This window comes from Symphalangus syndactylus, chromosome 6 (genome assembly GCF_028878055.3).
Source record: "Symphalangus syndactylus isolate Jambi chromosome 6, NHGRI_mSymSyn1-v2.1_pri, whole genome shotgun sequence".
Lineage (NCBI taxonomy): Eukaryota > Metazoa > Chordata > Mammalia > Primates > Hylobatidae > Symphalangus > Symphalangus syndactylus.
Genome location: NC_072428.2, coordinates 119,774,755 through 119,793,691, shown reverse-complemented (window position 1 = coordinate 119,793,691; position 18,937 = coordinate 119,774,755). Strand labels below are relative to the sequence as shown.

The 18,937-nt window shown below is 42.1% G+C and overlaps 1 protein-coding gene across 4 annotated transcripts in view; it reads left to right on the top strand.

Moving 5' to 3' along the window:
- The window catches only part of UBE2H (ubiquitin conjugating enzyme E2 H), a 124,485-nt gene that overhangs the window by 7,308 nt on the left and 98,240 nt on the right, over positions 1 to 18,937 (top strand). Inside the window, exon 1 of one of the 4 annotated variants that reach the window (XM_063641636.1) lies at positions 8,257 to 8,375. The exons of the other annotated variants lie outside the window; for them this stretch is intronic. The gene's annotated coding sequence lies outside the window, so the exon portion shown is untranslated. Of the gene's footprint in view, positions 1 to 8,256; positions 8,376 to 18,937 lie in introns of those variants that run through there. 4 annotated transcript variants of the gene reach the window in all.

Genomic DNA, 18,937 nt, shown 5'->3' with positions numbered 1-18,937 from the left:
TCTGATGAATAAGATTGAAATTAACATCTTTGTGCATAGGCTTTTCTTTGGGTTATTTCTGTTTTCCCGAAATGGGATTCTAGATCAAAGAAGGTAAACATTTGAATTAAAATATTTAATTAAAAATCTCAGAGCCCTACACTCAGCGGGCTCTTGTTTTGCTGTGTTGTGTTTTAGTTGGTATCGTTTTGGCACTGAAATAGCCTGGCATAGTGATTAAAGATGAATTCTAATTTCCTCATTGTTTAAACTTTGATGTTTTTTGTGATAATGGTGATCCTCAATTTAGGCATAATTTTGTATTCTCAGAGTGCATACTGCAAGTCGGTAGGTTAAATATATTTATGAGCAGATAGATCTAACAGGAGCTGTAGAATTAGTTTTGGCATCTTGGATTTTTTTTTGTTATTGGGGTATAATTGACATACAGTTAACTGTACATATTTAAAGTGATACTTTTGATAAGTTTTAATTTTATATATCACCCACGAAGCTTATCCTTATCAAGAGAGGAGACATATTTATCTTCCCCCAAAGTTTCTTGTGGCCCTTTGTAATCTTTCCCTCCCTCCCCTCCAACCATTGATCTCATTTCTGTCACTGTAGATTATTTTACATTTTTTAGAATTGTATATATAAGTGGAATCATTCAGTATGTACTCTTTTTGTGTGGGTTATTTCACTCATAATTCTGAGATTCACCCATGTTATTTAGTTCTTTTTTTTTATTGCTGAGTAGTATTCTGTTATATGGATATACCACAATTTGTTTATGCATTCACCTCTTAATGCTTGGTGGCATTTGGGTTATTTCCAGTTTTGGGCTATTACAAGTAAAGTTGCTATGAACATTGTATGGACATACGCTTTTTTCCTCTTGGCTAAGCTAGATCATGTGGTAGGGTTTGCGTGTGTGTGTGTGTGTGTGTGTGTGTGTGTGTTTTGAGCACGCGTGCATGTGTGTGTTTTGAGACAGAATTTCACTCTATTGCCCAGATGAGAGTTCATGGTGTGATCTCAGCTCACTGCAGCCTTGGCCACTTGCCTGGCTAATTTTATTTTTTTTGTAGAGATGAGGTCTCGCTGTTGGCCAGGCTGGTCTCAAATTCCTGGGCTTAAATGATCCTCTGGCCTCGGCCTCCCAAAGTGCTGGGATTACAGATGTAAGCCACTGTGCCCAGCCATGTTTAACAGGTAGTTTGAGTTTAATGTTTACTGATGATGGTCCATACTTCACACCCAAATAAAATTGTGACAACTGTTGTTACACTTGTGTTTTGTTTTGTTTTGTTTTGTTTTTGAGACTGAGTCTTTGCTCTGTCGCCCAGGCTGAGTGCAGTGGCGCGATCTTGGCTCACTGCAAGCTCTGCCTCCTGGGTTCACGCCATTCTCCTGCCTCAGCCTCCTGAGTAGCTGGGACTACAGGCGCCCGCCACCACGCCTGGCTAATTTTTTGTATTTTTAGTAGTGACGGGGTTTCACGATGTTAGCTAGGATGGTCTTGATCTCCTGACCTCATGATCTGCCCACCGTGGCCTCCCAAAGTGCTGGGATTACAGGCGTGAGCCACAGCGCCCGACCTCACTTGTGTATTTTTAAATGTGTTAAATTACATGCTCTTAAAGTACTGATTTTTTTTTATTAACCTTATTTTATAGTATATGAATTTTGTTAATTTTGTTATCAATAAAACAAATTTTATCTTACCACAATGATTGTGATACCTTTCACTTGAATAGTGATTTAAACACTTTATCTTCCTTTTTTAAAGACAGAGTCAGTCTCGCTCTGTCGCCTAGACTGGCTCTCGGCAACCTCTGCCTCCTGAGTTCAAGCAATTCTCCTGCCTCACCCTCCCGAGTACCTGGGATTACAGGGGCCTGCCACCACACCCGGCTAATTTTTGTATTTTTAGTTAGAGACAGGGTTTTACCATGTTGGCCAGGTTGGTCTTGAACTCTTGACCTCAGGTGATCCGCCTGCCTCTGCCTCCCAAGTGCTGGGATTACAGGTGTGAGCCACGACGCCTGGCCAATCTGGTTTTTTGTTTGTTTGTTTTTTTGTTTTTTTTAGACGGAGTCTGGCTCTGTTGCCCAGGCTAGAGTGCAGTGGTGCGATTTCAACTCACTGCAACCTCTGCCTCCTGGCGCCTGGCCTAAAGCATTGATTTCTAGCTGAATTTGGTCAAAGCTGATTTGGTAGCTGCTCTTTTTTCTCCACCCCCATTTGAAATTAGTAAATTAAATTTTTATTGTGAAATATTTTTGTTAGCCTGAGCAACATGGCAAAAGCCTTTTTCTACCAAAACAGATACAAAATTAGCCAGGTATGGTGGCATGCACTTGTAATCCCAGCTACTCTGGGGGCTGAGGCAGAAGGATCACTTGAGCCCAGGAGGCGGAGGTTGTGGTGAGTTAAGATCATGCCACTACACTCCAGCCTTGCTGATAGGGCAAGGCCCTGTCTAAAAAAAATGTTTTGTGGCCCTTTGAAATTCCACTTTAGGAATGTGGCCGGCCATAGTGGCTCATGTCTGTAATCCTGGCACTTTGGGAGGCTGAGGTGGGCAGATCACCTGAGGTCAAGAGTTCAAGACCAACCTGGCCAACATGACGAAACCCCATCTCTACTAAAAATACAAAAACTATCTGGGTGTGGTGGTGCACACCTGTAATCCCAGCTACTCGGGAGGCTGAGGCAGGAGAATTGCTTGAACCTGGGAGTCAGAGGTTGCAGTGAACCGAGATTGTGCCACTGCACTCCAACCCCCGGGGGACAGAGCAAGACTCCATCTCAAAAAACAAACAAAAAAAAATATTACACTTTAGGATCATAGTCACAAACGACAATTTTATTTTTATATTTGCTAGTAAGACTCTATATCTTTGTGAATAGGTAAGCACACTTTTCGTTGATGGTATTATTTTCTTTGTAAAGTATTGATAAGATTTTTTTTAACATTTCTTTAGCATTTCTAGTGAAGTTTACAGCAGTTGATAAATATTTCTGGAGCACTCTGTTGAAGTCTGAATAATATCTTCAATTTTCACATGGAATAAACTCAGGTGAAAGGAACTAACAGCAGATCAGTGACAGAATGGGAAACAGACTATAAGAGTTAGGATATCCTTTGATATCATGCTTTCCTGAAATTTTTGTGTGTGTATGAGAGATGGAGTTTCACTCTTGTCGCCCAGGCTGGAGTGCAATGGCATGATCTTGGCTCACCGCAACCTCTGCCTCCCAGTTCAAGCGATTCCCCTGCCTCAGCCTCCTGAGTAGCTGGGATTAGAGGCATGTGCCACTACTCCTGGCTAATTTTTTATTTTTAGTAGAGAGGTGATCCCCCTGCCTCGGCCTCCCAGAGTGCTGGGATTACAGGCGTGAGCCACCGCTCCCGACCTGGAATTTTTTGAAGTTTTTTTTTTTTTTTTTTTTTTTTGATACCGGGTCTCACACTGTCACCTAGGCTGGAGTACAGTGGTGTGATCACAGCTCACTGCACCCTCAAACTTCCGGATTTTTAACTCAATCCTCCTGCTTCAGCCTCCCGAGTAGCTGGGACTACAGGCGTGTGCCACCACACCTGGCTTATTTTTGTATTTTTCGTAGAGACAGGGTTGCACCATGTTGGCCAGGCTGGTCTCTAACTCCTGGACTCAAGCAGTCTGGCTGCCTTGGCCTCCCAAAGTATTGGGATTACAGGGGTGAGCCACTGCGCTGGCCTTAAGTTAATTTTTTAGTGAAATGGTGCTTAAAAATTTTTTTGGCATCTTTAGAGTTATTTGTTAGGTTATTGGACACTGCCATAAGAAAATTAGACATTGATTTGTAATAGTTGTTGTTACATTCTTTCTGATAAATTATAAACAATTTATCTTATGGACATTTACATGTGTGTTGCTAAAAAAAAATCAAAGCTGGATTCAGTGGCTCATGCCTGTAATCTCACCACTTTGGGAGGAGTGCTTGAGCTCAGGAGATTGAGGGTGCAGCGAGCCATCCTTATGCCACGGCACTCCAGCCTGGACAACAGAGTGAGACCCTGTCTCAAAAAAAATTAATAGTACTGACAGCTGCAACTTTTAGTTTGGCTAACAAAAAGGTGACCTGGCTTGTACCTGTTTTAGTTTGGAGCAATGATAGTATGTTTGGTGAGTAGACTGTTTGGGTATTCAGACACAGGAATGGTGCCCTGAGCATATAAATTCCAGTGTGTTGGCCAGACACAGTGGCTCATGCCTGTAATCCTAGCACTTTGGGAGGCTGAGGCGGGCAGATTGCTTGAACTCAGGAGTTCGAGACCAACCAGCCTGGGCAACATGGTAAAACCCTGTCTCTACTAAAATACAAAAAATTAGCCGGGCTTGGTGGCTTGTGCCTGTAGTCCCGGCTACTCGGGAGGCTGAGGCAGGAGAATTGCTTGAACCCGGGAGGTGGAGATTGTAATGAGCTGAGATGGTGCCATTGTACTACAGCCTGGGCAACAGACTGTGACTCCATCTCCAAAAAAAAAAAAAGATTCCAGTTTGTTATTTTCTATGCTGAAGTGTAATTCGAGTGCATTGTAGAAACTTTTGAAAACACAGTAGTCTGTTGAGAGGCTGTTGCTGCTTTAGTGGTTCTCAGTTGGGTATCACATTTGAGAAGAATTAAGCTTTTGGGGGCCCAGGTACTATGGTTATTGTAATTTCTTCTCTGCACCTCACCAGATGCTTGGGGAAGGTGTCTGGTTATTTATAGGCTGGTGCTCATGGGGGTATCTGCCCGTACCCAGTAGAACTCAAATCCTCAGGAGCCTGGGGAAGCCCCACATGGCAGCCATATGCTTATGAGGGAAGGAGGATTCTTTTTGTCTCTCCCTGCTTTGTAGGTATCTAGGACGTTAGGTAGGCAGTGTGAATAGTTGCTGCTGATCTTCTGACCTGTCCCTGCAGAGAAGTCAGGGAGGAGTAGGTAGCCCTTGTGAAGGGAGAGGCTTGGCTGGACTTTGCCATTCTCTGGAAGACTTTGTCATTCTCTAGAAGACAGGCATGGTTGGCGGGTCTGTCAGTGGACTCAAAAAAGGCACCTGGTCTGTAGCACTTGGAGGATCCATATTTAGGATATCAATTAATTGAGAATGTAATCTTTGTCTTTGGTTCAATCTCCTGGTTTCTAACTTTTAAACCATTTTTAGGGAAGCATTATATGTGAAGGTAGGAGATACTCCTTACGTACAAAATCATGTTATTAATGTTGTGAATTATGCATTTTCTTTTTAGTATTAGGCAACTTTTTTTATTAATTTTTTTGCATACAAAAACAATAAACATTTTCTAAAACATACAAACAAAAAGATGCGTATCAAACATATTAGGAAGGTTTTTTTTTTATTAATTTTTTTGCATACAAAAACAAACATTTTCTAAAAATACATACAAACAAAAAGATGCGTATCAAACATATTAGGAAGGTAACTTTTTTTCATATATCAAGTTTTTATCATGTACACTTTTCAAGGTTTTTTGGATTATAAAATCTTAGTTGAGGTAATATAAATAGAAAACTAGATACAGAGTGCGTGCCTGGTTTGTGTTACCTCAGAAGCAATTGGGCTGTCACTTAGCCTAGCAAAAAGTAAATTTAGTTGTTTTTTCCAAAGGGTGCCAGTATAACTTTGGTGATCTGGATTTTGCTTTTCTTTCTTTCTTTCTTTCTTTTCTTTCTCTTTTTTTTTTTTTTTTTGAGACGGAGTTTCATGTTGTCGCCCAGGCTAGAGTGCAGTGGCTCGATCTCGGCTCACTGCAATCTCCGCCTCCCAGGTTCAAGCGATTCTCCTGCCTCAGGCTCCAGAGTAGCTGGGATTACAGGCACGTGCCACCACGCCTGGCTAATTTTTTGTATCTTTAGTAGAGATGGGGTTTCACCATGTTGGCCAGGCTGGTCTCAAATTCCTGACCTCATGATCCACCTGCCTCAGCCTCCCAAAGTGCTGGGATTACAGGCATGAGCCACTGTGCCCAGCCTGGATTTTGCTTTTCAATTTGATGACTATGTTGCATAGACAGTTGCTGATAAGTTGATTAATTTAAAAATTCAGAATTTGGTTGGGCATTTCCATTGTAGCATTTGTATGTAGAAGGTTGATTGGTTAGAGTCATATCAAGAAGAGATCACCAAGTGTAATATAGTTGGATATAATGTTTTCATGGTCTTACTGCTGGATGTTTACTACCCTTTTGCTATTCTTTGAATCTAAACCTGTAAATAAATTAGTGATTCTCCTTGGCAGCAAATCTTGGAACTACATAACTCTTTTTTTTTTTTTTGAGACGGAGTCTCACTCTGTCGCCCAGGCTGGAGTTCAGTGGCACAATCTCGGCTCACTGCAAGCTCCGCCTCCCGGGTTCACGCCATTCTCCTGCCTCAGCCTCTCCGAGTAGCTGGGACTACAGGTGCCCGCCACCACGCCCGGCTAATTTTTTTGTATTTTTAGTAGAGACAGGGTTTCACCGTGTTCTCGATCTCCTGACCTCGTGATCCGCCCGCCTCGGCCTCCCAAAGTGCTGGGATTACAAGCGTGAGCCACCGCGCCCAGCCAGAGCTACATAACTCTTTTAATTGTATTCCAAAAGAAAGAAACTGGGTAACAAATGCTCACTTTCGCTGGTTGCAGTGGCTCATTCCTGTAGTCCCAGCTACTGGGAAGGCTGAAGCAGGAGGATTGCTTGAGTCCAAGGCTGTAGTGTACAATGACTGTGCCTGTGAATAGTCACTGCATTCTCCCACCTGAGCACCATAGTGAGACCCTGTCTGTAAAAATACAAAAGCAGTCACTTTTATATGGCCTTTGGTTCTCACAGCTGTGAATTGTACTTGATCAGATCATTAATTCAAACTAGAGGCCAGGCGTGGTGGTTCATGCCTGTAATCACAGCACTTTGGGAGGCCAAGGCGGATAGATCACCTGAGGTCAGCAGTTCGAGACCAGCCTGGCCAACATGGTGAAGCCCCATCTCTACTAAAAATAAAAAAGTTAGTGTGGTGGCAGGTGCCTGTAATCAGAGCTACTTGGGAGGCTGAGGCAGGAGAATTGCTTGAACCCAGGAGGTGGAGGTTGCAGGGAGCCGAGATCACATCACTGCACTCTAGCCTGGTGACAGACTGAGACTCTGTCTAAAAAAAAAAAAAAAAAAACAAAAAAAAAAACATCAAACTAGGGGAGCCTACAAGTACATAATCTTGTGAGGGGAATCTTGGACAGTTTGGGTCGGCTTTTTTTTTTTTTTTTTTTTTTTTTTTTGAGACGAAGTTTTGCTCTTGGCGCCCAGGCTGGAGTGCAATGGCATAATCTCGGCTCACTGCAACCTCCGCCTCCCGGGTTCAAGCAATTCTCTCAGCCTCTCCAGTAGCTGGGATTACAGGCATGTGCCACCACACCCAGCTGATTTTGTATTTTTAGTAGAGACGGGTTTCTCCATATTGGTCAGGGTGGTTTTGAACCCCTGACCTCAGGTGATCCACCCGCCTCGGCCTTTCAAAGTGCTGGGATTGCAAGCGTGAGCCACCGCGCCCAGCCTATTTTTTTTTTTTTTTGGATGAGGCAGTCTCTCTCTCTCTGTTGCCCACGCTGGAGTGCAATGGTGCCATCATGGCTCACTGAAGCCTTGACCTCCTGGGTGCAAATCAATCCTGCCTCATCCCCCTGAATAGCTGGAACTACAGTCACATGCCACCATGCCCAGCTAATTTTTGTATATTTTTGTAGAGACAGGGTTTTGCCATGTTGCCCAGGCTGGTCTTGAACTCCTGAGTTCAAGCGATCCTCTTGCCTTGGCCTTCCAAAGTGCTGGGATTACAGGTGTGAACCATTGTGCCTGGCCATGGATTTTTATTACAAATTATATTCAAATAGATGAAAACAGGAGGGAAAAGAATTTTCAGTATGTGTATAAGTAGTTTTGACAGGAGTTTTAGCCTTTTATCTTGGTGGCTGATATTAATGTTGCTCTGAAGTGTACTTAAGCACACTAAAACATTGAACACAATAAGTGTTTGATAACACAATTATCAAGGGAACTGAGGATAAAAGCACTCATCTTTGCATCACAATATGACATTATTAGCATCTGTTGACTTTACAAACCTGATTCATTTAGTTCTCCATAGCCACCATCTTGATAATGAATAAAGAAAAAACAAATGGTGTATTTTGTCACTCTATTCATTTTTATCTATAAAGATTTAAAATACCTTTCTTTTGAGTTAGGTTGGTTTTATGGTTGGAAGAAGGAAAGGAGGTAGACCTTTGAATGCCTTGATTGCTGCCCATTTCTCTAGGCAGTGAAGAAAGGCAGCTAAAGTGCTGTCTCTGATTATCAAATGCCATATATGTGAGTATACCTGTGTTGTTTGTCATGCTGTTGTGAACACTCACTTGCTTTCATCTTTTTTATCCACGAGCTCTTGCATTAGAGTAGTTAATAACCAGTTCTTTCTCTTGGAATAATTAATGTGACTTTTCCCTTGTTTGAGATTTAGTTAAGAGTTTTATATATAACATAAACCATGATATATCTGAAAAACTGTATTTGTGGTTCATAAAGACTGTAATTTCATTTTCATAAATTGTATGTTTTCTTTTTCTTTTTTTTTTTTTTTTTGTTTTTGTTTTGAGACGGAGTCTCACTCTGTTGCCCAAGCCGGAGTACAGTGGCGCGATCTGCTCACTGCAAGCTCTGCCTCCTGGGTTCACGCCATTCTCCTGCCTCAGCCTTCCGAGTAGCTGGGACTGCAGTCGCCTGCCACCATGCCCGGCTAATTTTTTTGTATTTTTGTAGAGACGGGGTTTTACTGTGTTGGCCAGGATGGTCTCGATATCCTGACCTCGTGATCCATCTGCCTCAGCCTCCCAAAATGCTGGGATTACAGGCGTGAGCCACCACGCCTGGCCCATAAATTGTATGTTTTCAAGTCTATGTGTTTTTTTTGTTGTTGTTGTTTGTTTGTTTTTTGATATGGAGCCTCACACTTGTTGCCCAGGCTGGAGTACAGTGACGTGATCTCAGCTCACTGCAACCTCCGTCTCCCCAGTTCAAGCGATTCTCCTGCCTCAGCCTCCCGGGTAGCTGGGATTACAGGCGCCTGCCACCACCCCTGGCTAACTTTTTTTTTTTTTTCCTAGTAGAGACGGGGTTTCACCATGTTGGCCAGGCTCCAGGCTGGTCTCGAGCTCCTGACCTCAGGTGATCCACCTGCCTCGGCCTCACAAAGTGCTAGGATTACAGGCACGAGCCGCTGCGCCTGGCCTGAACTGGATTATCTTAATGAACATATTTATCTTTTTATTTGCTTAATAAGAATTAGAAATTCTATTTTTTATAGAATCAGAAATTAGTTTGTGACTTGTGTGCTTTTAAATTGGGCATATTACTCACTTGAATGAATTGGATAAAACATGATGGTTTTAGTCTGCCAGTTCTGGCAGTTGTATTTCTTAAATGTCATTCTTAAAGTGTTTTGTCAGCTCCGATGAAGTTCTGATGGCATCTTATTATTTAAAGTTAAATTTTAATAGGTATTAGAGTCATAGATTTTAGCATGTTTTTATACTTCGAGAAAACCTGGACTGCAAATACTAGTATTACAAAGCAATGGTGGCTTTCCAAATATAAGGGCTCTTAGTGTGGAAATTAATAATCATATTCTCTCTAGGCAATAGCATTTGTGGCCTTAAGTAGTAGCTTAAGAAGTAATAATGCTTGACTGTACACTTCATTAATGCTTGACTGTACCGCTTCAGATTAAACTCTGGTAACTTTGTTATTATTGATAGAAAAAAATAGAGATGAAAGTTGAGAGGATACTATTCAACTGTGATTAACATCGGTTTTACTAGTAGTCATGTTTGTTGTGTGAAGAATAGAATTAAAACAACAGCCTAGTAATGTCTGCTAATCCTGCTTATCAATATAAGATTCGTAAAGAAAAATAAAAATGACTTAGTAGATTTTAATATCAGTGTTCTGATACCTCTCTACAACAATAGATTAGATGGCATTGCATCTTTTCTTGAGGTGTCAGAATTGTATTTACCCTGTTAAGAATAAAATAAGTCCTGTAAAAGTGCCTGATTTATGGAAGCTTTTGTCAGGATAGAATGGCAGCATGCTGTTTCCTTTCAAAGTTTTATGTATTTAATTACCTGAGTTATATTTTTCTTTTTTCTTTTCTGTTTTTTTTTTTTTTTTTTTTTTTTTGAGACAGTCTCGCTCTGTTGCCCAGGCTGGAGTGCAGTGGCGCAATGTCAGCTCACTATGACCTTCGTCTCTCGGGTTCAAGTGATTCTCCTGCCTCAGCCTCCTGAGTAGCTGGGATTCAGGCATGCACTACCACGCCCAGCAAATTTTTGTATTTTTAGTAGATACAGGGTTTCACCATGTTGGTCTCGAACTCCTGACCTCGTGATCTGCCCACCTCAGCCTCCCATAATGCTGGGATTACAGACGTGAGCCACCATGCCCAGCCTTAAATTTATTTTTAAAAGTTATATATGTATTTATATATATTTATGCTTCTATGTATACCTCTATATATACATATGTTTATTTTTACCTTTCACCTCTATTTTGTGGTGCATATATATATAGATATACATATATCTATATATACACATACACATATATATTTTTTGTAGAAATAGGGTCTTGTCCTGTCTGTTTTTGAACTCCTGACCTCAAGTGATCTGGCTACCTTGGCCTCCCGGAGTGCTGGGATTACAGGGTGAGCCACCCTGACTGTTTTTTTAAATTTTTATTTTTTTATATATGTATTTTCGACTTCAGAATTTTCTAAGCAGTTGAAATTACTCCTTTAAATGAGAAAACCTTGATGATTTTTGGTGTATGTATTTTTATTTGAGCTCTTTTTTTTTTTTTTTTTTTTTTAAGACAGAGTCTTGCTCTGTCGCCCAGACTGGAGTGCAGTGGCATAATCTTGGCTCATTGCAACCTCTACCTCCCAGGTTCAGGCGATTCTCCTGCCTCAGTCTCCTGAGTAGCTGGGATTATAGGTGCCCACCACCATGCCCGGCTAATTTTTGTAGTTTTAGTAGAGACAGGGTTTCACCATATTGGCCAGGCTGGTCTTGAACTCCTGACTTCAGGTGATCCACCCGCCTTGGCCTCCCAAAGTGCTGAGATTATAGGTGTGAGCCACCACTCCTGGCCTCAGCTCATGTTTTTGTTGTTCTTTTTTGTTTTTAAAGCAAGATCTGTCTCTGTTGCCTAGATTGGAGTGCAGTGGTGCTTTCTCAGCTCACTGCAAACTCCACCTCCCAGGCTCAAGCAATCCTCCTGCCTCAGCCTCCTGAGTAGCTAGGAGTACAGTCGTGTGCTATAATGCCTGGATAATTTTTGTAATTTTAGTAGAGATGGGGTTTCACCATGTTGTCCAGGGTGGTCTCAAACTCCTGAGCTCAAGTGATCTGCCCACCTTGGCCTCACAAAGTGCTGGGATTACAGGCATGAGTGACTGTGCCTGGCTTGTCATTGCTCTATAATGTACTTTTCATTCTAATACATTTCACGTTTATCCTTGCAGCATTTTTGCTTTGAGATGTTATGGCCCACTTTTTGTGGGTTAAAAATCTGGACCACACAGGTCAGTTAAAGGTGCTGAGATCAGAGTAAGTCCTTATCACAGTGGATCTGGGGCTAACTATGGTTTCGTAAGCTTTTGTCCCTTATAGCTTTCTTTGCCTGTGTAGTAGATGCTCAGCAAACACCTGTTAAATGGATTAAAATAAATTATATACTACTGGGTTTTCACCAAGTCCTTAGGTCATTTTTAGACTAAACTTTGGCACCTGCAATTGAAACGATATGGAAATCTTGCAGGAAAGTGTTGAATCTTCCTCCAATGATGGGGACTTCAATTCTTTTCTGTGCGGATGTCATTTGCCTTTTTATGTAGTGTTCATTTTTCCACATGTAACGTGTGTTTGTTTTCTTAAATGGTCCTAAATGCTAATACCTTATAGGTTATTCAATGCCGTTTTCAGATGGTTAAGATTGTTTGATTCCTGATGTTTAAGATAAAAGGAAATTAAGGTTGTGCTTTGGGGAAAGAAACAGCTGAAACTTGCTTTACTTCATTTGTAAAATAGAATACCTTAAACTCATCCAAATTGTAGAGCTTTTTAGTACCCTGTTTTATAAGTTGCAAAGTGTTTCAAGTTCCTCCTTACAAATTTAGAAGTTCTAAAAGGGGCTTTCCTTAATATTTGATACTGTCAACTTCTTAGTTTGCTCAGGACTTCATTAAGGACCTTTATTTTGTGTTTATTTTTACCTTTCACCTGTATTCTGTGACAAAAGAGGACTTAAGAACTACTTCAGCAGCTCACACCTTCCATAAAAATAATATGTGGCCTTTTCTTAGTTATTCAGAATGATAGGAAAGATACTTAAACCAGATAGTTAAAATCTCATTTTACAGATGCAAAACCTGAAGTTTAGTGTTATATTTAAATGTATATACACATAAGTATAGCTTTTGTTTTTCTTTGTGGGCATGTGCTTGGTGAAAGAGGAACAGAATTTTACTCTTTAGGTTTTTGGTAAGTAACAGAGGTTCTGGCACAGGTGATGTCTGGGGCCCCCTAGGGATCCCCAAGATACTGTCAAGGGGAATGTGAGGTCAGAACTTGTTTCATAGTAATATTGATCATTATGTGCCTTTTTTGCCTAGCCAGCGGTTTTCTGATGTAGACATTTCTGACAGGATTTTTTTTTTTTTTTTTTTTGAGACGGAGTCTCACTCTGTCGCCCAGGCTGGAGTGCAATGGCATGATCTCAGCTCACTGCAACGTCTGCCTCCCTAGTTCAGGCAATTCTCCTGCCTCAGCCTCCCGAGTAGCTGAGACTACAGGCGCCCGCCACCACGCCCGGCTAATTTTTTGTATTTTTAGTAGAGACGGGATTTCACTGTGTTAGCCAGGATGGTCTCGATCTCCTCTGACAGGATTTTTGATGTATGATGAAATGGTGTCAACATTTGGAAGATCTGTGTAAGTCAGTGAAAACTATTTTCCAAATGGCCAGTGCATGACAGAAAAATTATGCCTGGTTAAAAGATCCATTAAAAATACGAAGTAGGCCAGGCATGGTGCCTCACGCCTGTAATCCCAGCACTTTGGGAGGCCAAGGTGGGTGGATCATGAGGTCAGGAGATTGAGACCATCCTGGCTAACACAGTGAAACCCCATCTCTAGAGCGAGACTCCATCTCCAAAAAAAAAAAAAAAAAAAAAAAAAAGCAAAGTGGGCTGGGCGCGGTGGCTCACACTTGGAATCCCAGCACTTTGGGAGGCCAAGGCAGGCGGATCACGTGGTCAGGAGTTCGAGACTAGCCTGGCCAACACAGTGAAACCCCGTCTCTACTAAAAGTACAAAAATTAGCTGGGTGTGGTGGTGGGCGCTTGTAATCCCTGTTACTGGGGAGGCTGAGGAGTAGAATCGCTTAAACCTGGGAGGCGGAGGTTGCAGTGAGCTGAGATTGTGCCACTGCATTCCAGCCTGGGTGACAGAGCTAGACTCCGTCTCAAAAACAAAAGCAAAGTAGAACAGTGGATTTTAATATAAGAATATGAAAAGTTCCTTGGTGTAATTTAAGATTCCACATTGCAGTTAGCCTTTACAAGACAACTACTTGTCAATTTTGGCATTATATCAACAAAAAATGTCCAGAATTATCTGAAAAGTCTATTAAAGTACTCTTTTCTGATTACATTCAAAACATACCAGATTCAATACAGAAGCACATATGAAAATCCAGCTTTCTTTTCTTAAGCTGGACATTAAAGAGAGTTGCAAAATGATTAAAAACTGTTCTTACTATGTTATTCTTTGTTTTGGAAATTAGTTTTTTTTCCATAAAGATGATTTATGTTTACATACATAAGATTTACTTTTAAATGAATTAATATTTTGTGTTTCTAAAATGGTAAATAACACACATAGAAAAGCTCTTTGAGGTCTTCAGTTTTTTTTTTTCTTTCCCGAAGACAGAGTCTTACTCTGTTGCCCAGGCTGGAGTGCCATGGCGTGATCGCAGCTCACTGCAACCTCCGCCTCCCGGGTTCAGGCAATTCTTCTACCTCAGCCTCTCCAGTAGCTGGGATTACAGGCACACACCACCACGTGCGGCTAATTTTTTTTTTTTTTTTTTGAGACAGGGTTTTGCTCTTATTGCCCAGGCTGGAGTACAGTGGCACTATCTCAGCTCACTGCTGCAACCTCTGCCTCCTGGGTTCAAGCGATTCTCCTGCCTCAGCCTCCCAAGTAGCTGGGACTACAGGCATGCACCACCACGCCCAGCTAATTTTTTGTATTTAATAGAGATTTGGTTTCACCATGTTGGTCAGGCTGGTCTTGAACTCCTGACCTCAGGTGATCCACCTGCCTCAGCCTCCCAAAGTGCTGGGATTGCAGGTGTGAGCCACCACGCCCGGCCCCTTTTTTTTTTTTTTTTTTTTTCCCCCCCGTGAGACGGAGTCTCGCTCTCTCACCCAGGCTGGAGTGCAGTGGGACGATCTCAGCTCACTGCAACCCCTGCCTCCTGGCTTTAAGCAATTTTCCTGCCTCAGCCTCCTGAGTAGCTGGGACTACAGGCGCGTGCCACCATGTCCGGCTAATTTTTTGTATTTTTAGTAGAGACGGGGTTTCACTGTGTTAGCCAGGATGGTCTCGATCTCCTGACCTCGTGATCCACCCACCTCAGCCTCCCGAAGTGCTGGGATTACAGGTGTGAGCCACTCTGCCCAGCTGTTTTTTTATTTTTAGTAGAGATGGGTTTTCACTATGTTGGCCGGGCTGGTCTTGAACTCCTGACCTTGTGATCCAGCCGCCTTGGCCTCCCAAAGTACTGGGATTACAGGCGTAAGCCACCGCGCCCAGCCGAGGTCTTTAATTTTTAAGAATGTAGGCTGCGTGAGGTAGCTTACGCCTGTAATCCCAACACTTTGGGAGGCCAAAGTGGGCAGGTCACCTGAGGTAGTTGGGAGTTTGAGACCAGCTTGAGCAACATAGAGAAACCTCCTCTCTACTAAAAATACAAAATTAGCTGGTCGTGGTGGCGCATGTCTGTAATCCCAGCTACTCCAGAGGCTGAGGCAGGAGAATTACTTGAACCCAGGAGGCAGAGATTGCAGTGAGCCGAGATCGTGCCATTACACTGCAGCGTGGGCAGCAAGAGCGAAACCCCATCTCAAAAAAAAATACAAAGAGTGTAAAGCGTGCTGAGACCACAGTGTTTGAGAGCTACTACTCCTAACAAATGTATATTGGAAGAGAAGTCATGTTATGATAAAGTCTAAGATGTGCTTTAATTGTAACCTAGCACAGTTTCTTGTATATCCGTTTTTTTTTTGTTGTTTTTTTTTGTTTTTTTTGTGATGGAGTCTTTGTCGCCCAGGCTGGAGTGCAGCAGTGCCATCTTGGCTCGCTATAACCTCCACCTCCTGGGTTCAAGTGATTCTTCTGCCTCAGCCTCTCAAGTAGCTGGGATTACAAGGGGCCGGCCACCACACCTGGCTAATTTTGTTGTTTTAGTAGAGAGAGTTTCACCATGTTGGCCAGGCTGGTCTCAAACGCCTGACCTCCGGAAGTGCTGGGATTACAGGCGTCAGCCACTGTGCCTGGCAATGTGTTAATAATATTTGAACCAGACTGGATTGAATTATTCAGTAAACCATGTAAATACACATTTAGCCAAGAAGGAATATTGGTGGTGTGTGAAGATGGTGTTTTTATGTTAGTAAACAGTGTCTGATTTATCTTGTATTTTATAGATTCTAAGACCTTTTTTCCCACATCTTAACATCTTTGAAATTGAGATGTCTTAAAGTGGTGATAAGTCATAGTCTAATGGGCAGCTTTTTTCTTTCTTGGTGTGTCATAAAATAATGGTGTGTCATAGATGTGATGAAATGTGCTAGTGTCTCTTTTTGTGTGGAGCGGAGAAGGAAACATACTGCATAGCAGTTCAGTTCTTGAGCTACAGGATATGGTGCATTAAATGTTACTCTTCTAATTTTTTTTTTTTTTGAGACGGAGTTTCGCTCTTGTTGCCCAGGCTGGAGTGCAATGGCACGATCTTGGCTCACCACAACCTCTGCCTCCTGGGTTCAAGTGATTCTCTTCCTCGGACCCCCAAGTAGCTGGGATTACCAGCATGTGCCACCACGCCAGCTAATTTTGTATTTTTGGTAGAGACGGGGTTTCTCCACGTTGTTCAGGCTGGTCTCAAACTCCTGACCTCAGGTGATCTGCCTGCCTCGGCCTCCCAAAGTGCTGGGATTACAGGCATAAGCCACCGCGCCTGGCCCCTAAATGTTACTCTTATCAGGCACTTAATTGACTCTGGGCAGTTGACAGTGCACTCATTGTTGGAATATTCTATTCATAAAGCAATTATCTTTATTTCAAGCCAGAAAACTAGATTTCAATGCTAGAATTCAAGTCTTTTAAAACAATATGTAAAACTCATATTTGTGTATCTTTTTTAATATGCAGAGCCTTTTTTCTGTTTAACCATATTGTTGATTTTCTCATCTTTATATATGTATATATGTATTTTTAGTTTTAAATGACATATTTATGGCATACAGTGATACTTCTATAGATGTATACAATGTGTAATGATCAAATTGGGCATATCTGTCACCTTATTTATCACTTCTTTGTGTTGGGAACATCCAAAATCCACTCTTCTAGTTATTTGAAAATACAAAATACATTGTTTTTATTTATTTCTTTCTTTTCTTGAGACGGAGTCTCACTTTGTCGCCCAGGCTGGAGTGCATTGATGCAGTCTCGGCTTACTGCAACCTCCGCCTCCTGAGTTCAAGCAATTCTTCTGCCTCAGGCTCCTGAGTAGCTGGAATTACAGGTGTGTACCACCAGGCCCGGCTAATTTTTGTATTTTTAGTAGAGATGGGGTTTCACCACGTTGGCCAGGCTGATCTTGAACTCCTGACCTCAAATGATCCACCCGCCTTGGCCTCCCAAAGTGCTGGGATTACAGGCATGAGCCACCGTGCCCGGTCATAAGTTGTGTTTTTTTTTTTTTTTTTTTTTTTTTTGAGACAGAGTCTCGCTCTGTTGCCAGGCTGGAGTTCAAGCACTTCTCCTGCCTCAGCCTCCTGAGTGGACTACAGTTGCGTGCCACCATGCCTGGCTCTTTTTTGTATTTTTAGTAGGCACAGGGTTTCACCATGTTGGCCAGGATGGTCTTGAACCCCAGACCTCATGATCCGCCTGCCTCAGCCTCCCAAAGTACTGGGATTACAGGCGTGAGCCACTGTGCCCAGCCAAAAAATTTTTTTTTTTTTTTTTTTTTTAATTTTGAGATGGTATCTCGCCATGTTGCCCAAGCTGGTTTTAAACTCCTGGGCTCAGCTGATCCACCTGCCTTTGGCCTCCCAAAGTGCTGGGATTACAGGTGTGAGCCACTGTGCTCAGCTACAATAAATTGTTAATTACAGTCACCTTCCAATGCACACTAAGACTTATTTCTCTTATCTACCTGTAATTTGGTATTTGTTAACCAATCTCTGGCTGCCTCCCCACTAGACTCTAGTAACCACTATTCTGCTCTATTTCTATGAAATTAACTTTTTTAGCTCCCACATATGAGTGAGAATATGTGGTACATGTCTTTGTGTGCCTGCTTTATTTTACTTAACGTAATGTCCCCTAAACTCCTTCATGATGCTGGGAATGATAAGTTGTGGTTTTAATTTTTTTTATGGCTGAATAGTATTCATATATAGTATATTACATACCACATTTTATCCATTTATTTGTTGCCCACATTTTTTTTGTTTTGTTTTGATTTTTGAGACGGAGTCTCGCTCTGTCACCCAGGCTGGAGTGCAGAGGTGCAATCTCGGCTCACTACAACCTCTGCCTCCCGGGTTCAAGCAATTCTCTGCCTCAGCCTCCCGAGTAGCTGGGATTACAGGAGCCCGCCACCATGCCCGGCTAATTTTTGTATTTTTAGTAGAGACGGGGTTTCACAATCTTGGCCAGGCTGGTCTTGAATTCCTGACCTTGTGATCCAACCCCTCAGCCTCTCAAAGTGCTGGGATTACAGGCGTGAGCCACCGCACCTGGCCAAGTTGCCCACATTTTTAAATTTCTAATAGGTTTATTTAAAAAGTTACTGAATTCCGTTATTAACATTTTAATGTCTCTTTTATTCTGTATAAAAATAATAGGACCATTACATGGAGATATGAAGATACTGTATGAATAAAAAGCCTAGGCATCCTTAGAAGTAAAGGAGAATAGGGCCTTGGAAAAGCACAGAGTTGAGTCTATCAGAGAAAGCTTCCTGGTGGAAGCAGAATGTCATAGAGACAGGAGGTAGATGAGCAAGAGGGCACTCATGAGGTATGAGGTGGTTGGTAGGTTATCTTGATTAAAGAATCAGGTTGTAAATAAGTTACTGTTAAGTACATATCTACTAGTATGTACTAGAGCACGGCATTTGTGACCAAGATTATGTGGGTTGCTGTATGGAGAAGGGGCTGAGCTTTTTATGATTTGACACTCTGGAACCAGTAGGGCCACACCTGATAACTTTTCTGGAGGTGTGATCTCTTATCAGTCAGCCAGAGGAGGACTCTTGGTAAAGAATTTACCCACAGAGGTTGAAATCCAATCGTGGTTGGCAGGGTTTTAATGAATTAGAAGACAATGAATGGATTTGTGGCATATGAGAATGATTGAGATAATTTTTTGAAATGCGTATGCTTTTTCAGGTGGCTCATGACTGTAATTTCAGCGACTCAGGAGGCTGAGGTGGGAGAATCACTCGAGGCCAGGAGTTTCTTTTTTTCTTTTTTTTTTTTTTGAGATGGAGTTTTGAGATGGAGTTTAGCTCTTGTTGCC